This window comes from Leptodactylus fuscus, chromosome 6 (assembly GCF_031893055.1).
Source record: "Leptodactylus fuscus isolate aLepFus1 chromosome 6, aLepFus1.hap2, whole genome shotgun sequence".
Classification (NCBI taxonomy): domain Eukaryota; kingdom Metazoa; phylum Chordata; class Amphibia; order Anura; family Leptodactylidae; genus Leptodactylus; species Leptodactylus fuscus.
The window spans coordinates 136,265,960-136,284,003 of record NC_134270.1 but is presented as its reverse complement, the minus strand read 5'-3'; the positions used below and the strand labels follow the sequence as shown (position 1 = coordinate 136,284,003).

General features: G+C 43.4%; 1 non-coding gene across 1 annotated transcript; it reads left to right on the top strand.

The window, feature by feature from the left end:
• The first annotated feature begins 574 nt into the window (after positions 1-574).
• TRNAS-CGA (transfer RNA serine (anticodon CGA)) lies at positions 575-656 on the top strand. Its single transcript has one exon. It is a non-coding gene; the product is annotated as a tRNA-Ser (tRNA).
• The last annotated feature ends 17,388 nt before the right edge of the window (positions 657-18,044 follow it).

Here is an 18,044-nt window from a genome sequence, read left to right as displayed (position 1 = left end):
GGTGCTTGTTAGCCATGTGTGGCTACCCCCCTCTATCCCCCCTGCCCCCCCTCTCCTCCGCTTCCCCTGCTCCTTGTGACTTACCTGACATTTTGGTGAGAGTCCGGGGACTCCGCATGCCGCCTCTGGTGGCCGCGCAGACTGCCGGCGGGTGGAACCACACTGTTGTGTATCCTGTTCCCCGCCGGCCGCTGTAAGCGCGCACTTCCGGTTTCGCCGGAAGTATCATAGCGCCATGGCAACGGCCTGGCGCTGGCGGCCGCTCACTCAGGGAAGATTCAGGCCTTATTAAAGGCCGGAAAAGACGGGGAGATGTGGGGGTAAGTGCCCGTGTTAAGGGCCTCTTGGTGGGGGGGAATGTATATCTTTGCAGACCCCTGATTACAGGGTTAGTTGTCTGGGCAGGTTGCCTCACCTGCTTTGATTGTGGCTCCGCCCACTTCCAGCCGGCCAGAATTAAGAGGCTGGCTGGCCTGGTGTCAGAGACCTTCCTGCAGTATCTGCTGAAGGCGTGCGATTGTGGTGTTCATTGATCTTGAACTCTTTTCCAGTTTGCAAACTTTATTGGGAACCGGCTGTGATGGCCGAGTGGTTAAGGTTTTGGACTCGAAATCCAATGGGGTCTCCCCGCACAGGTTCAGATCCTGTTCACAGCGCCAGCCCGGCTAGCTCAGTCGGTAGAGCATGAGACTCTTAATCTCAAGGTCGTGGGTTCGGGTCGCACGTTGGGCGCCAAGTCACCTCTCTGTCCGGTCTACAGGACCTGGTAAGATTTACCCTTTTTTTAAAAGCTGGTATGATGTCATGGTGACAGTGTTGCATGGGCGGGATATAGACTTGGGCGTAGACAGATGAGATTCTGGCCTCTATGAAAAGAGTTCATAGGGCTGCAGATTATTTGGCGGAATCCTCCTGCCATCAATTAAAAATCTCCGCCAAATCTATGGCGTTGTCTACTGCGGCCCGTAGACCCCTTTGGCTAAAGCCTTGGCGGGCAGATTTTGCGTCTAAAGCAGCACTCTGTGCTCTCCCCTTTGAGCCGGGAAGGGTGTCTGGCCAAAGCTTAGACGCCATTATGGAGGGATTAGCTGAAGGTAGGGGAAGGTCCCTACCTCAAGCATCCAGGGGCAGACGTGCTCCCTCTAGAGGCAGAGGTTCTTCCTCTAATTATAGACGCCCTTCCCAACAACGGCGTTTTAGATATCGCCCTAGGGGAGCTGGTCGTGGCGCTTCCAAGGAGGACACCAAGAGGAAGCCTGAGTTTTGACGTGGGGCAGCTCCCTGTGGCCCCCCTTCCTGGGAGGACGTCTTTCCTCCTTTTCCAGAACATGGTTCACCCATATCCAAGACCCATGGGTGTTGAAGATCATACAACACGGGGGCCCTCAGACTTCAGGGTCTTTTCATCGTCCCTTATCTAGACGACTGGCTACTGAAAGCTCAGTCTCCTGCTGCCCTCCTCCAGCAGCTCAACCTTGCCATCAACTTCCTACAGGAGTTAGGATTATCAATTGGGAGAAGTCCGAAATCGTTCCATCCACCTGAAGAAAATTCCTCGGATTTATAGTGGATTCAGAAGCGATGCAGATCTTCCTCTCCAGTCCAAGGAAGGAAAGAATCCAAGTCAGTGCACGATTCCTATTGCGCACTCGGCAGGTAACCATCCGGACCGCCATGAGAGTCCTGGGCCTGATGTCATCCTCGGCCAGGGCGGTGCCTTGGACTTTATGGCATTTGCGTCCCCTGCAGATGGAAGTGTTGAGAACCTGGAACAGGTCTCCACGGGGATTGCACAAGAAGATCTGCCTTTCTCCCGCTACCCGTCTTTCCCTCAGATGGTGGATACACCTGAAAGACGGAAGGTCCACGGTCCCGACAGTGTGGACCCTGTTGACAACAGATGCATCCCAGTGGGGATGGGGAGCCCATTGTCAAGACAAAACTGTACAAGGACGATGGAGATGTCCGGAGCTGGGGTCATCCAATCTCAAGGAACTCAGAGCAGTGTACCTGGCCCTAGTACACTTTGCCCCAGAATTGAAAGGCAAGTCTGTCAAAAACCGGTCAGACAATATGACGGTGGTAGTCTATATAAACAAACAAGGGGGCACCAGGTCACCAACCTTGCTGAGAGAGACGAATCTCATATTTGCCTAGGCGGAGAAGAATCTGGTCCAGTTATCCGCTGTTCACATAAAGGGCTCCCTGAACATAGTAGCGGATCAGCTGAGTCAGGGTATTACCGTATCAGGAGAATGGTCTCTCAATCCAGACGTATTTCAACAGATCGTCCAGAGATGGGGTCTCCCGGAGGTCGATCTTATGGCTACCCGACTCAACGCCAAGGTGGGGACCTTCTGCTCTCTGTACTAGGAGGACAATCCCTTGGCGGTGGATGCCCTGTCCATCCCATGGAGGTTCAGGCTGTTTTACATATTCCCTCCAATTCCAATCATACCGAAGGTATTGATAAAAATAAGACAGGACCAAGCCTCGGGAATAGCCATAATCCCGTTCTGGCCAAAAAGGGCTTGGTTTGCTCAGCTCATACAAATGAGTCAGGGCATATATTGGAGGCTTCCCCCACTCCCAGACCTGGTAACCCAAGGAGAGCTGAGATGCCAGGATCTGAGGAGACTCAACCTGACAGCCTGGAGGTTGACCAGTCCCTATTGAGAAATAGAGGACTGTCACAAGCCGTCTTGAAGACCCTATCCAGCGCCAGAGCAGATTCGACTAACAGGAACTACCGTCGAATAGGTAACATCTTTAATGCCTGGTGTCTGCAGCATCAAGTGGACTCCACCGATCCCCCTACGGAGGCGATCCTGGACTTCCTTCAAGACGGACTAGACAGAGGTCTTGCTGCGGCCACACTCAAGGTACACGTAGCGGCCCTGTCCGCCTATCTGGGGAGGCGTTTGTCTCAGGATCCTTTAGTGAGCACCTTTATTAAAGGGGCAACTAGGCTGAGACCGGTGGTAAACACCCCTGTCCACCAATGGGACCTTATTCCGGTCCTGAACGCCCTATGTGGCCAGCCATTTGAACCTCTGGAAGAGGTCTCCCTCAAGTCGCTAACCGGCAAAATGGCGCTGCTATTGGCAGTCACACCTGCCAAACGCGTTAGTGAACTACAAGCTTTGTCCGCTGAGGAGCCATATACCACCTTTTTCTCTGACCATGTACAGCTTAGGTTCCTCCCTGGGTTTCGTCCCAAGGTGCCATCTGCTGTAAACAGGAACCAACTGATTTCCCTTCCAGTATTTTTTCCGTTCCCTTCTTCTGCTGAAGAAGAAAGATGGCACAAGCTGGATGTGGTTAGATGCCTGCAGATCTACTTGCAGCGCACTCGCCCCTTTAGGTGGACTGAAAACCTGTTGGTCAGCTACACGGGGAAAAACAAGGGCGCCAAAGCCGCCAAAGCTACAATATCCCAGCCCAAGGGCTGTCGGCTCCATCTTTCCTTCATGCCCATTCAACCAGGGCAGTGTCCACTTCTCGGGCAGAAAGAAGTGCTTTGTCTGTGGACCAAATATATGCAGCTGCCTCTTGGGCATCTGAATCCACCTTCATTCGGCATTACCGCCTGAAGGACCAAGTGGCAGATTCCACTGCCTTTGCCCAGACCAGTTTAAGATCGGTCATGGGTTTGTCCCACCCATCTTGGGGACCTGCTTGCTATATCCCCACATTGTGCCGCTGTTGAGGACGACAGGGAACGAGTGATTATGAAGATAATCTTGTTTCCCTTAGTCCTAACAGCGGCACAAGATTTCCCACCCTGGGAATCATATCTTATGTATAAAACTGTATATAAATGTAATGGAGGTACTTTTGTATTTACACGCAGAGGGGAGGTTCTTGTGCCCTCTTATAGGGCCTGCCACGCATTTGATTGGCTAATTAAATATCCGCCTGTCCTACCAGCACACAGGGGCAGAAATACCCCACATTGTGCCGCTGTTAGGACTAAGGGAAACAAGATTATCTTCATAATCACTCGTTCTCTTCCTTAGCTGCTATGGACTCCTAGTATATCTTCTCTTCTCAGCATATGTGTGTCTATTTCCGTAATATATTACTGTGTATTACCCTGTATCTGTATTACTATGATGCTGTAACATACTGAAATTTCCCCACTGTGGGACTATTAAAGGATTATCTTGTCTTATCTTTTCTAAGTATGTTTCTGAATGCAAGAGCAATTATAGAGCAGAATCTCCTCTACTCACTGTGTGCAGAGTACATCAGCTAGTCTCCACTCACCAACACCAGAGAGGAATGCAAACTAAAGATATAACCTGCAGATGGAACAAACAGCTAAAAATTTCTAAATCTAACCCAGAAATGTATTTATTATTCATTTATTTATATTACTTGTATAGCACCAACATATTCCGCAGCTCCTTACAAACATTCTGGTCACTGTCCCCTATACAGGGCTCACAATATAAACTCCTTATCAGTATGTTTTAGGAGTGTGGGAGGAAACCGGAGTACCAGAAGGAAACCCACAGAAGCATTAGTGTTACACCTCATGTTAGGTGAAACACCAATACTATCGATTTATTCAGCATTTGTTGAAGGTAAGATACACGTTAAATTTCTCCGCAGGACTAACTTGTGAGTGATCTACATCTTCAGTGTTGTCTTCTGTATAAATATTCAAGCTCTTCGCTGCGGACACGACGCGCAATGATACATCACCCATCCGCGATGATTTGCTATAATCATTTAATAGCCACCATTCCCAGTGTGGCGCCCTGTTCTTATAATCATCCGAATCAAAATGCAATTACAGTTCCAGCGATATGCAGAACATCCTAAATTGGATCACGGAGCGCTAATAACTAGAGATGAGCGAACACTGTTCGATCAAATACATATTCGTTTGAATATCAGGCCGTTCGGGGTATTCGATTAGAATCGAATACCACAAAGCAAACGCAGTAAAAATTTGCATCCCCTCCCACCTTCAAGGGTTCGAATAGTCGAATATTGAGCGGCTACTCGAAACGAATATTGAATATCGAATATTTTACTGTTCGCTCATCTCTAATCTCTACTAATAACTTTTCAATAAATGACAGAAATTTACATTCGTAGCAAAGCAACTTAACAAGCCAGTGGAACATAACATCTCATATTGAATTTCACGAAGAGAAGCCTGTTGAAATGGAACCATTACACTGTACAAAGAATCACAATAATATAATGTGATCATGCCGGCAGAACCAATCTTATGCAAGCAGCAGACTGGGAAATGGAGAAGAAAGGGAACAATATAGCATTAACCCATTCATATCCATCCGCTTTATCCTGTGACAGTCAGAAACATTTGAGGTTTCTATACAGGACCTTCTAGAGGGATAGGCATTGCATAGTTGTCCTTGATCCCAATTTTTCAGGAACTGTCTTGAATTTTCAATAATAATCCTAGCAAATTTGGGCATCCCTGTGAGGGCTGGCGTGCTCCCAGGTGCCCCAAATTTTACCAACAAAAGTTGGTGTATTTAACATTGTTGCTTAGAGAAAGACAGTAGCTTATAGTTCCAATAATACTATTATATAAGGTAATTAGTACATGAAATACTTAATAACTAAAAAAAACAAACAACATAATTGAATAGCGCAAGCAAATATACAAAACGTTGTAATATATCTTTTTCTACTTGTGTCAAGATGTTTCTCTGCCATCTTCCCATATACAAAACTGACTTTCACTCTGAAAATCTCTGCTTTATCTGTCCCAGGAAGGATTGTGATACAGAAGAGTTCAATAGGATGCTATGGAAAAGGAAAGGGATGTGTAAGCAGGAGAAGAGAGAGAAACACAAATTTAGTGGGATGCTTGAGCTAAATAGGAGCTTTCTATTACAACCAAATACTGTACTGACATCTGTATAGATCAGTACTTCTAAATCTATCTATCTATCTATCTATCTATCTATCTATCTATCTATCTATCATCTATCTACAGTCCTATGAAAAAGTTTGGGCACCCCTATTAATCTTAATCATTTTTAGTTCTAAATATTTTGGTATTTGCAACAGCCATTTCAGTTTGATATATCTAATAACTGATGGACACAGTAATATTTCAGGATTGAAATGAGGTTTATTGTACTAACAGAAAATGCGCAATATGCATTAAACCAAAATTTGACCGGTGCAAAAGTATGGGCACCTCAACAGAAAAGTGACATTAATATTTAGTACATCCTCCTTTTGCAAAGATAACAGCCTCTAGTCGCTTCCTGTAGCTTTTAATCAGTTCCTGGATCCTGGATAAAGGTATTTTGGACAAACAATTCAAGTTCAGTTAAGTTAGATGGTCGCCGAGCATGGACAGCCCGCTTCAAATCATCCCACAGATGTTCAATGATATTCAGGTCTGGGGACTGGGATGGCCATTCCAGAACATTGTAATTGTTCCTCTGCATGAATGCCTGAGGATTTGGAGCGGTGTTTTGGATCATTGTCTTGCTGAAATATCCATCCCCGGCGTAACTTCAACTTCGTCACTGATTCTTGAACATTATTCTCAAGAATCTGCTGATACTGAGTGGAATCCATGCGACCCTCAACTTTAACAAGATTCCCGATGCCGGCATTGGCCACACAGCCCCAAAGCATGATGGAACCTCCACCAAATTTTACAGTGGGTAGCATGTGTTTTTCTTGGAATGCTGTTTCTTTTTGGACGCCATGCAAAACGCCTTTTTTTTATAACCAAACAACTCAATTTTTGTTTCCAAAATGAAGCTGCCTTGTCCAAATGTGCTTTTTCATACCTCAGGCAACTCTATTTGTGGCGTACGTGCAGAAACGGCTTCTTTCTCATCACTCTCCCATACAGCTTCTATTTGTGCAAAGTGCGCTGTATAGTTGACCGATGCACAGTGACACCATCTGCAGCAAGATGATGCTGCAGCTCTTTGGAGGTGGTCTGTGGATTGTCCTTGACTGTTCTCACCATTCTTCTTCTCTGCCTTTCTGATATTTTTCTTGGCCTGCCACTTCTGGGCTTAACAAGAACTGTCCCTGTGGTCTTCCATTTCCTTACTATGTTCCTCACAGTGGAAACTGACAGGTTAAATCTCTGAGACAACTTTTTGTATCCTTCCCCTGAACAACTATGTTGAACAATCTTTGTTTTCAGATCATTTGAGAGTTGTTTTGAGTAGCCCATGATGCCACTCTTCAGAGGAGATTCAAATAGGAGATCAACTTGCAATTGGCCACCTTAAATACCTTTTCTTATGATTGGATACATCTGGCTATGAAGTTCAAAGCTCACTGAGGTTACAAAACCAATTTTGTGCTTCAGTAAGTCAGTAAAAAGTAGTTAGGGGAATTCAAATCAATAAAATGATAAGGGTGCCCATACTTTTGCACCGGTCAAATTTTGGTTTAATGCATATTGCACATTTTCTGTTAGTACAATAAACCTCATTTCAATCCTGAAATATTACTGTGTCCATCAGTTATTAGATATATCAAACTGAAATGGCTGTTGCAAACACCAAAATATTTAGAACAAAAAATGATTAAGATTAATAGGGGTGCCCAAACTTTTTCATAGGACTGTATCTATCTATCTATCTATCTATCTATCTATCTATCTATCTATCTATCTACCATCTATCTATCTATTACTGGAACCATTTCAAAGTGAGAGTTATTGAACAGATTCTTCTGTACTTACTGTGTGCAGTTGCGGGATGCCGGGAGAACCCCTTCCCTCTGTTTAACCCCTTTTCATGTCATGGTCGCTAGTGACCATAGCATGTAAATGGTTAAACTTCCAGGGATTGGAGTGATTGATCCAGCAGTTGTGGCAGGGACCTAGCTGTGTATGTTAGCCAGGTTCCTGCTGAAGATCGCGTAGGTACAATGTTAATGCCCTGGCGATTACCATGATGAATATATTTATCATGGAGCATCAACTGCCCCTTTACCGTGATGAATATATTCGCCATGGATCGGCAGGTGATCTGTATATATATAAAATGTTCTTATTCTTACATTCTTATTATCTTCACGCCCATCTTTGTACATTTGTAATTATTTTATGTTTTTATTTTAGCTTATACCGCAGGATCTTGACATTTATTAATTCACTTTCAGTGTTCTGTGTTTAAACCTATAAATCTTCCTTTTATTATGTGCCAATGCATAATTTATTACAGTAAGCAGAAGGCTTCTGCTTGTTCTTTTCCCAATGTTTTCAGTAATAATCTGTTTGCCTGTGGAAAGATATATGTAGGTACATTCTTCTAACACCTCGGAACATAAATCAAAGCAAGAAATATTATACTAGAGGATAGAAATGTCTTTGATAAGTCATAGCTGGGTTTGTCAGCGGGATGTCTGTTTTGGGTTCTGGTAATTAAATGTTCGATCACTGGTAAATAAAATCCAAGTCACCGCAGAATGGCAGGAAATCTCAGGCTATAGCTGTATTCACACTGCAGTGAGTGTTCTTAATGCCTGTTACATGTGTGTTTTACAACAATGGGAGTAAGTTGAAACATACACGTCTGTTTTTTTAACAGACCTTTAAAAATAGGTCCTACAGGTCCTAATAGGCCCTGCACATCCCGGTTCTTCTGCTCCACAGCTTCTCCCGGTCTCTTCTGGAGTTCTGTGGAAGCCTCTAGAAGAGGACCCGTGATGTCACAGGTAGCGGGCATTGCAGGCCCTTCACTGATTGGCCTCAACGGTCATGTTACCACTGAAGCCACTCATTGACATGCAGGATGACACCGGATCATCAGGAACAGGTAAATATGTTGTTTTTTTTTTTCAATGTCCCTGACTGATTTCAAAGTTAAAACAGTTGTCCATTTTTGCTTGGGCATCCCCTTTAAGGCTGAGGCCCAACAGTGCAGAAACGCAGCGTTTTTTTGTTGCTCTTTTTTAGAACCAAAGTTAGGAGTGGATTTAATGTTTAAGAGCTTCCTTCATATTTTCTATTCCTTTACAAACCACTCCTGACTTTGACCCCCCCAAAAAACGCAGCAAAATCTGCAACAAAAAACAGTGTTTCCGCAATGTGGGGACTGTACATTCACACTAAGTATACGCCAGCTTATTCTAAATGTAAAACACGTTCAGAATAAGCGGCGTATAAAACAGTTCCCATTCATTTCTATGGGAGCTGGCATACGAGCGCTCCCCATAGAAATGAATGGGCTGCTTCTTTCACTATGAGCGCTCCCATTGAAGTGAATGGGAAGTGCCGGCGTATACAGCAAGCTCTGCTCATGCTGAGCCGTACACGCGGGCATTTCCCATTCACTTCAATGGGAGCGCTCATAGTGAAAAAAGCAGCCCATTCATTTCTATGGGGAGCGCTCGTATGCTGGCTCCCATAGAAATGAATGGGAACTGCTTTACACGCTGCTGATTCTGAACGTGTTTTACGTTCAGAATAAGCTGGGGTATACTCAGTGTGAATGCACCCTAAGTCTAAAAATTAACAGACAGATAGAAAACTGATGAAAAATAAATAACACTAATGGAAAACGAATGTTAAAAACAGTTTCATCGATTTTTAATGCCTGTTTTTTCACTGCTGTGTGCATGTAACTTTACATTTCCTATTCATTTTGAAGCCACTCTTGGTTTTGTCCCAAAAAACGGCACCAAAAACCGCAACAAAATCTGAAACAACCACAGCTTTTCCACATTCTCAGCCTTAGATTGAGGCCCCAGGATGCAGAAATGCAGCTTTTTTTGTTGCAGATTTCACTGCATTTTTTCTTAACCAAAACTCGGAGTGGATTGAGCAGAAGGTAGAAGTATAAGAACTTCCTATTTCTCATTCCTTTTGTGGCCATTCTTGGTTTTGGCTTTTAAAAAAATGCTGTAAAATCTACAACAAAAAACCTCTGCTTTTCCACAATGTGGGATAAGAATGTGAATCCTATTAACATTATAAAATGTTTGGATGTTTGTTCCTCAATCACGCAAAAACGGCTGAACGGATTTGGCTGAAATTTGCCACATACATCGATTGTAACCTCGCTTAAAACATAGGCTACTTTTTATCCCGGTAAATTACATAACTTCACGACTGCTATGAACAAATTTAGTTTCAGAGTACACTAAAGGACCCATGATGACATCATCACAGGTCCTTGAGCCGTTCTCTGATAGGATCACGCTATTTTGTGGGCGGAGCTATATAGGAGGAAACTGGACAGTGTAAAAGCTGCAAGAAATGGAGTCTCATGGAAGATCAGGAGACTACAGAACATGCAGGCTGTGTGTGGGCAAGAGGAGTATATCGGGTGTTGAATTGCTGTGAGTACGACGGGGAATGTCCTGTTCAGCTTGTGATAGGGAGGGGGTAGAACTGTGGCAAATTTCAGCAACATCCATTCAGCCGTTTCTAACACAGAAGCAGCTCACACACTCACATAACCAAACCCCTGTAATCAAAATTGCCGGATGTAGCAGAGCTTAGGCAGCGCTGTAGAACAGCTCAGTAGACACCATATGCAAAGATGTACATACAGCTGGGTATCCTGCGCATATGCAGCAATGTAGCAGAGCCGAGAGCAGGCGGATCATCAACAACAACAATTGGCTAAATATTGGAAGATTATTGCCAACAACACGCAGATGAAATTGCGGGCAGATGCTCATGTGATATAAGGCCTCAGCCTTATATTGTTTTTTGGAGCCATTTTGGGACTTCTCATTGTTCCTATACATAATCTCTCCTATTGTCTGATGTTTTTGCCCCTTTGAAACCACATCAACAATGAAAATGCTACGTTTTTTTTTCCTGCAACATTTTTTTTTCACACTTGGGAAAAAAATCCACTAAGTCTGACCTTAAAAGGGTGCTGGGTCTGTAATAGAGGCATCTAGAAGCCGCCAGGTGGCAGTACCTGGATGGCACACTGGTATACATCCCGGATTGGAGTGTGAGTGACAGCGCCCCCTGGGATATAATGACATTTTTAAACAGTTCATCCAGGTCCATATCCTGATGCATTGCCAGCTGTATGTGATGGGGTATGGTTTGGTGACGTTGCCAGGCCCGGGCTTCATACCCTGCCAAGAACAAGATCTCCTTAATCAAATACTCAAACACAGAAGCCAGCACCGAAGTGTTTGCCATAATTCCCTTTCCTCAGAAAGTGATGAATACGGCCAACTAGAAACTTCAGGCCAGCTCTGGATGTTCTGCTCATCCTGCTCATTCCGCTGCATTCTCGATGAGACCTTTTTACAAGGAGCAGAATGGCTACCATACAAGACAATAACCAAAAATGAGGGAAATCGGTGGCGGTGGCTGCTATTTATACCCAGTGCTGCTCTCTGATTGGTGGAAATGTGGATGGTGCTTTTTTCTGATTAGTGGAGAACCAAGTCATCTGACAGCTCATAAGGCCTATTATCTCATGGGTGGTTCTATTTGTTTTTGGGTGGTGCCCTTTTCATATTGATGGAAATCTGGGCAGGGTCCTTTTCTGATTGGTGGACAGCCAAGCCAGCTGACAGCTCCTGATGGCAGCTACCTCATGGGCGGTTCTATTTGTTTCTGGGCGGTGCCCTTTTCTGATTGGTGGAAATCTAATCCAGTTCAGAATATTTCCTCAGTGGCTTCAGTTAACTGCTCAATAATACTGGCCTGTGGTGGAAATTCAAGCAAGAATAAGTCATCAATATCATCTCAGAAACCTCCTTTAAATCCTATTGTTTCATTTAAAAAAAAAAAAAAAAATTGGTGTGCAAATAAAGAATATAAAAGAAGTCTGTGAACTTGTACATAGTCTCAAAGTAAAATCAGGCTATTAAATCAAGTCTTGCTTGGGCTGTGGTCACATCTGCGCCGTGATATCCATTATACAGGTGAATACACGTGCTCACTCTCATTGTTTCTAAATGGCCGTATTTTAACAATGTGTGAATAAAGCCTTATGGCATCGCCATGACCCTACGGATTTCATGAATCCTATTGTTTCTGGAATATAACAGGGATATAATATACAGTAGCCACGGATGTTGAGGTTAGGTTGGAGGTATTTTTTTTAATATTTATCTGACAAGTGACAAGTTTCACAAATTGTCTCGTGTAATTGTTGCCATACAGATTCACTTATAGGATAAAAGAGATTTCCCCATTAGCGCAGATCATTTTGCTTTTATATAAATTGCCTGATCTCCTCCATATAAGAGTGCGGAGTGACAGTGTTCTCTCCATGTTATCTCCGCTTCCTTTTAATTACTTACCCAATGTGTGCCGAGCAGAATTGACTGAATTCCCAGCAGAAATCTTCTAATTAATGCTTCTGTCTGATATCTCTGGCATTTGTTAGGGCTAAATGTATAAAGCAACTTTTGCTATTCAACAATTCATCTCTCTGCGGTTCACAAGCTGCCACCCCCTTATCTCATAGTAATATTACTGTTAACCGTGTATGGTCTGCTTGTCCTTATTTATTCATGTGGCTCCACCAACTTCACTAGAATTTTAAAGGAGTTATCCAGTTTCTAAGATTGATGGCCTATCCATATTAGATCTGTTGGCGTCATGAATGTAAGTACACTGCTCCATAGACTTCTCCCACGCTGCCTCAGTACCAGGGGTCTCAGGAAAGGCCATCAATCTGTTTTGACAGCCACCTGGACCAATATGTCATTTTTTTTACAGATGGTTGGCATATGAAAAACAAATTTGTCATGTAAATAATGCCTCAGACTTTTGCTGGGTTATAAAGTAGCACATCCTACAGTGCAACGATGTCCAAGTTGGAACATTCATGTTGGAAAATAATAATCATTAGCCAATATTTGCAGACTCTTCAGGGCAAACTTATGACTCATTTATGACATGGTGGGAAATGTGCTCCGGCTCATGGCTAGTATATATTTCCAACATTACTTACACCAGATTTGTGCCCCCTGCGCACCCTCACTACACCCTCTTTCAGGAAAGTGGTGAAGGCAGTGCAGAAATGAAAAAGTCACGATATTATTGCACAAAACCCCAATCTGCACATTTTTTTTTTTACTTTTTAATGCTTGTATGCCAGAAAATGTACAGGGCGTAAACAATCCCACCATCGATGGAACAGCTGTATCCAAAAAGAACAAGTATGGCAGGTCTAGGTTCGGTTCATGGCATGTTACAGAGCAACATATAGCATATATGTCAGGAAGTTTCATGATGCATACACCAAACATAAAGCACCGATATATACAACTGCCACTACCATAGGTCCCTGCAGAGCACACACCGTGACCAAGGGACCTTACATGTGGCCATTTTGTTTACAAAGATTTTGTTGTGTGAATGTTTATAACCACTGAATACTGGTTGTGGAGCTCTGTAAGTCAGGTGATGTGCTAGTTAGAAGTGTAACGTTTGGAAAATATGAAGAGAAATGATGGTGTAAGAGAGAACATTCTAGGAGAGTGGGGAAGCTCAGAAGAAGTCATATACTAGGTACTTTGTGGAGCCAATTTGGGTGGTAGAGAGGTTGTCATTGGCAGAGCAGAGATGTAGGGTACAGCGGGCAACCAGCAAAGGGACTGATAAAGGTAGATGGTAGGAGTTAGATGAGTAGATGCATGATAGAGTTTCCTAGAGAGCTGGTTGCTATGGCACACAATGGATAGCCAAAGCCTTCCCTATCCCCATATAGCATCTCTATTAACGTTTCGTCTTGGGAATAATGCTTCCAAAATACTTTATATATTGGACTAGGACACTTTTTTTTCCTCCGTTTTTGGGAGTTGCACAAAATTCTATGTGCTGTAAAATCATTTTACAAGCTATTTTCTTTACTATTACTACTTTCAAATTTTAGCAAGGTCTCACCCAGCTGGCATCAGAAAATCCAAGCTGACTGCCAAGGAGGGAATTAGTCTTAAATGGGTTGTACTCCTTAGTCATTTTCGTTTTGTTAGAAGGGTCTCCCGCCAATAAGCTGATCACAGAATGTCTCACTTCGTGGACCTCTGCCAGACAACTGTAATCTGTGGGAGAACTGAGTTGTAAACAGTCAATTTCCCTACAGTGCTGCTGCAGGAGAAATTAAAGGGGTTGTCCACTTTCACACCAATAATGAAAGACACATATAATTGTTTGTACAAAAATAAGATGTACAATTTTCCAATATACTTTCTGCATCAATCCCTCACGGTTTTCTAGATTTCGGCTTGCGGTCATTCAATCTGTTACTTCTAGTGGATGAAATTCTGACCATGGTCATGTGATGTACAGTCTATGGTCATTTGATGTACAGTCTATGGTCATTTGATGTACAGTCCATGGTCATGTGATGTACAGTTCATGGTCATGTGATGTACAGTCCATGGTCATGTGATATACAGTCTATGGTCATTTGATGTACAGTTCATGGTCATGTGATGTACAGTTCATGGTCATGTGATGTACAGTCCATGGTCATGTGATATACAGTCTATGGTCATTTGATGTACAGTCCATGGTCATGTGATGTACAGTCCATGGTCATGTGATGTACAGTCCATGGTCATGTGATGTACAGTCCATGGTCATGTGATGTACAGTCCATGGTCACGTGATGTACACACAGGTGCACAGCTCGTTACAGTCACAGCACAATAATTAGACATCTGCCTGGTAACGAGCTGTGCACCTGTGTGCTCATCACATGACCATGGACCGTAAGTCACATGACCATGGTCAGAATTTCATCCACTAGAAGTAACAGAATGAATGATAGCAAGAAGATCTAGAAAATCATGAGGAATTGATACAGAAAGTATATTGGGAAAATTATACAACTTTGTATTATACAAACCATAACATCTGTCTCTTAATATTGGTCTGAAAGTGGACAACTCCTTTAAAAAGCAGGTGGTGACAGCAGAAAACTACTGTTCAACAGGTCCATAATGGGGTGATGATGCAAAGTAAAAGCACACTATAATACTATGGTACGTTACATAAGGCTGCACATTATGGGGAACGTCTGCACTAAATGTAGGCTTGGTGATATTACACAAGAATATAAAGCAGCATCTTTTCTGTCATCACTTTACCATCTTGCAAGATTATACATGCATTCTTATTGATGTAAAAGTGAGTCCTGACATGTAACAAGCATCAGATTCCTGCAATGCATCCCTTACCCATGTGAAGATCCATTTGTTGGCGTAGGCTGATAATTCCCAATGTGCAATTTACTCGTCACTATGACTCTCTAAGGTATTCCCTTGGCCAGAGCACATTTCTCTAATCTGCCTTCCCTCCAGCAGTTCTCTGGCATCTGCTCTTGTTTAATATTTATCTGTAGAACAAATAACTGAGCCCAGCGAAGCATGTCCTGGGCATGGCGGTACCACGCAGAGTGGCAAGGTGTTCAGTCCATCCTCACCCACAACACTGTCTCCCTCTCCAGATTCTTCTACTGATGCTATACCAATAAATGAACAATGAGATTTAATGAACAGCTACATGGAGAACTGGCAGAGGAGATGTGCGGTGCCAGCTTACAGGGAACGTTTAGTTAATTATACACATGGGCACGATAAAAAATTACGACATCCCTGTTTCAACCCATGAAAAACAGATCAAAAACTAATTATGGAAAGTTAAAGGGAATTTATATTTATTATACAAAGTGCTGGATGACAAAAATATACCATAAAAAATACATTGCTTCAAATTGTCGCCCATACATCTAGTGACTGATGGATACCAATGTCCAGTGTATGAATTAAAGGAGCTTACTGACCTGTATGGGGTCCTACTGTACCTACTCTATATTATTGTATACTCCGGGAGTAGCAGATATGATGTGATGACATTACTCACATTGTGTCTGCCGCTCTCCGAAGACTCCGGGGCAGAGACTACAGAACAGATCAGCAAGGAACGGAGCTAGGTGAGTTTTTGGTTTTATTTGTTTGTTTGTTACCAGAAGAGAGACTGGAGAGAGACATTAATCTGGAGGGGGACATTAAACTATAGGGGAACCTGGAGGGTGACATTATAACGTGGGGGCATATCATGGTTAGGTGACTGTAGGGGCATTATAATGTGTGGGGGCACAAAAAGAAATGGATGGTAGCGGGCAGAATCAAAGTAGAAGTGGGTGGGACTACATTCGCTGCGGTGCGCCACACATTCTGTCCTTCTTCCTGTCGTTTGAAGGCTTGGCGGTATGACATTATGTGCTACTCTACATGTAGGTCCACCCTGCCCAGGATTGGTGCCTGTGCATGGCCACGGACGCCTTTCTTTAGTAGCCCTGGGTGTGAGTGGTGACTTGAGCTATATTCATCACTCACCTCTCTGCTCCCCACTTCTTCTCTACTCTAGGCACCAAGTGCTGACATCACAGCAGGTCCTGGAGCAGAGAGAAATCAAGGAACAGAGCGGTGAGTGATATGCACAGCTCACTATTCTCTCCCGGGGTGCCAGTAACCTCCACAAGCGCCTCCATCAGTACTGATGGAAGTGCTCATTCATCTTACAAAGTAAGTATTGTGCCCATGACAATATATGGTTATCCATCCAGGACAAGGGGACCTGTATGCAGTGCAGCATGTAATATAGACATCTCTGGCTGTGGGGGCACTGTGGGGGCCATTATGTTTCACATTGGGTACAGTGGGAGCGTTATGCCCTATCCTTTCACGGTTGCAGGTTGCACTCTTTTAGTTCAGTATGATTTGGAGGATATACACTGGAGAAACTGCCTGGATGTTGGAACTTCAGTATATAATGGGCTAGTACAGAGAAGTGCCCTGAGTAGAGCAAAACCTACCTACAACCGTGCATAATATTATATACTTTATATGGTTGAAAATAAAAATTTGTTGTACTAACCTAATATTTCCCCCTCTGATACTGCTTTAATGGCTCCATTTTTGGAAGGATTTTTTTGGCTGCAGCAATTGCAAGTCAATCTCAACATGTAATGTTGGCCACTATTTACTTAACCCTTTTTGTTATATAGTCCTTGACAAAAGTTCTGTCGCTTATCCATGTTGTGGAATCAAAGGTCAGATTTTGGCAAGACAAAAGTTTTGTTGCCCCCATAAAGTAATGTGAAAATCAAACCAATAATTCAGTTCAAATACAAAGATATGTTACATAACATTGGTGAATGAAGTTGTGGTGCTATTAGAGCCATATTTAATATTTTGTGTGACTTCCATGAGCTTGAAGGACGGCATCCATGCACTTCGACAATGATTCATACAATTTATTGATGAAGTCATCAGTAATAGCACAGAATGCCGTCTTACATGCCGTCCAGAGTTGTCTGCCAGGCTTCCTCTTTCATCCTACCCCAAACATGCTCAATGATGTTCATGTCTGGTGACTGGGTTGGCCAGTACTGGAGCACCTTCATCTTCTTTGCCTTGAGGAACTTTAATGTAGAGATGGATGTATGAGATGGAGCACCATCCTGCAGCAAAATGTGACCCCTTTTATGATTGGGAATGTAAGAGGAAGCTAATACTTCTTGATATTTTAGGCTATTGATATTGCCTTCCACCTTGTAAATGTTTTGCACCCCATACTGAATGTAACACCAGATCATGATCTTTCCAAAACCAAACTTAACTGTTTTCTGGATGTATATTGGATCCATACGGGCTCTAGTAGGTCTCCTGCAGTATTTGCGGTGGCTGTGGTGTAATTCAACTGAAGATTCATCTGAGAAATCCACCTTCTGCCACTTTTCCAGCGTCCATCCATCCATTTAGCAGACTGTAGGCCTTCAATTGCCTTTTGTTTAGTGCTGGCTTCTGGGCACTAATTCGACCATGGAGGACATTTTGAGGCAGAATCCTACAAACTGTTCTAGTTGACACAGGGACTTGAGGTGACCAGGCCTCTTGGAGCTCTGCTGCAGTGGAAGAGGGGCTGTTTTTGATTTTCTAACCAACAAACGTTCCTCCTGAGCAGTTGTCTTGCGGGGTCTCCCGGACCTGGGCTTATCAAAAACATCTCCAGTCTGTTCAAATCTTTTTTTAATTCTTTGTACTTGACGCTGAGACACATTAAAGGTGCTGGT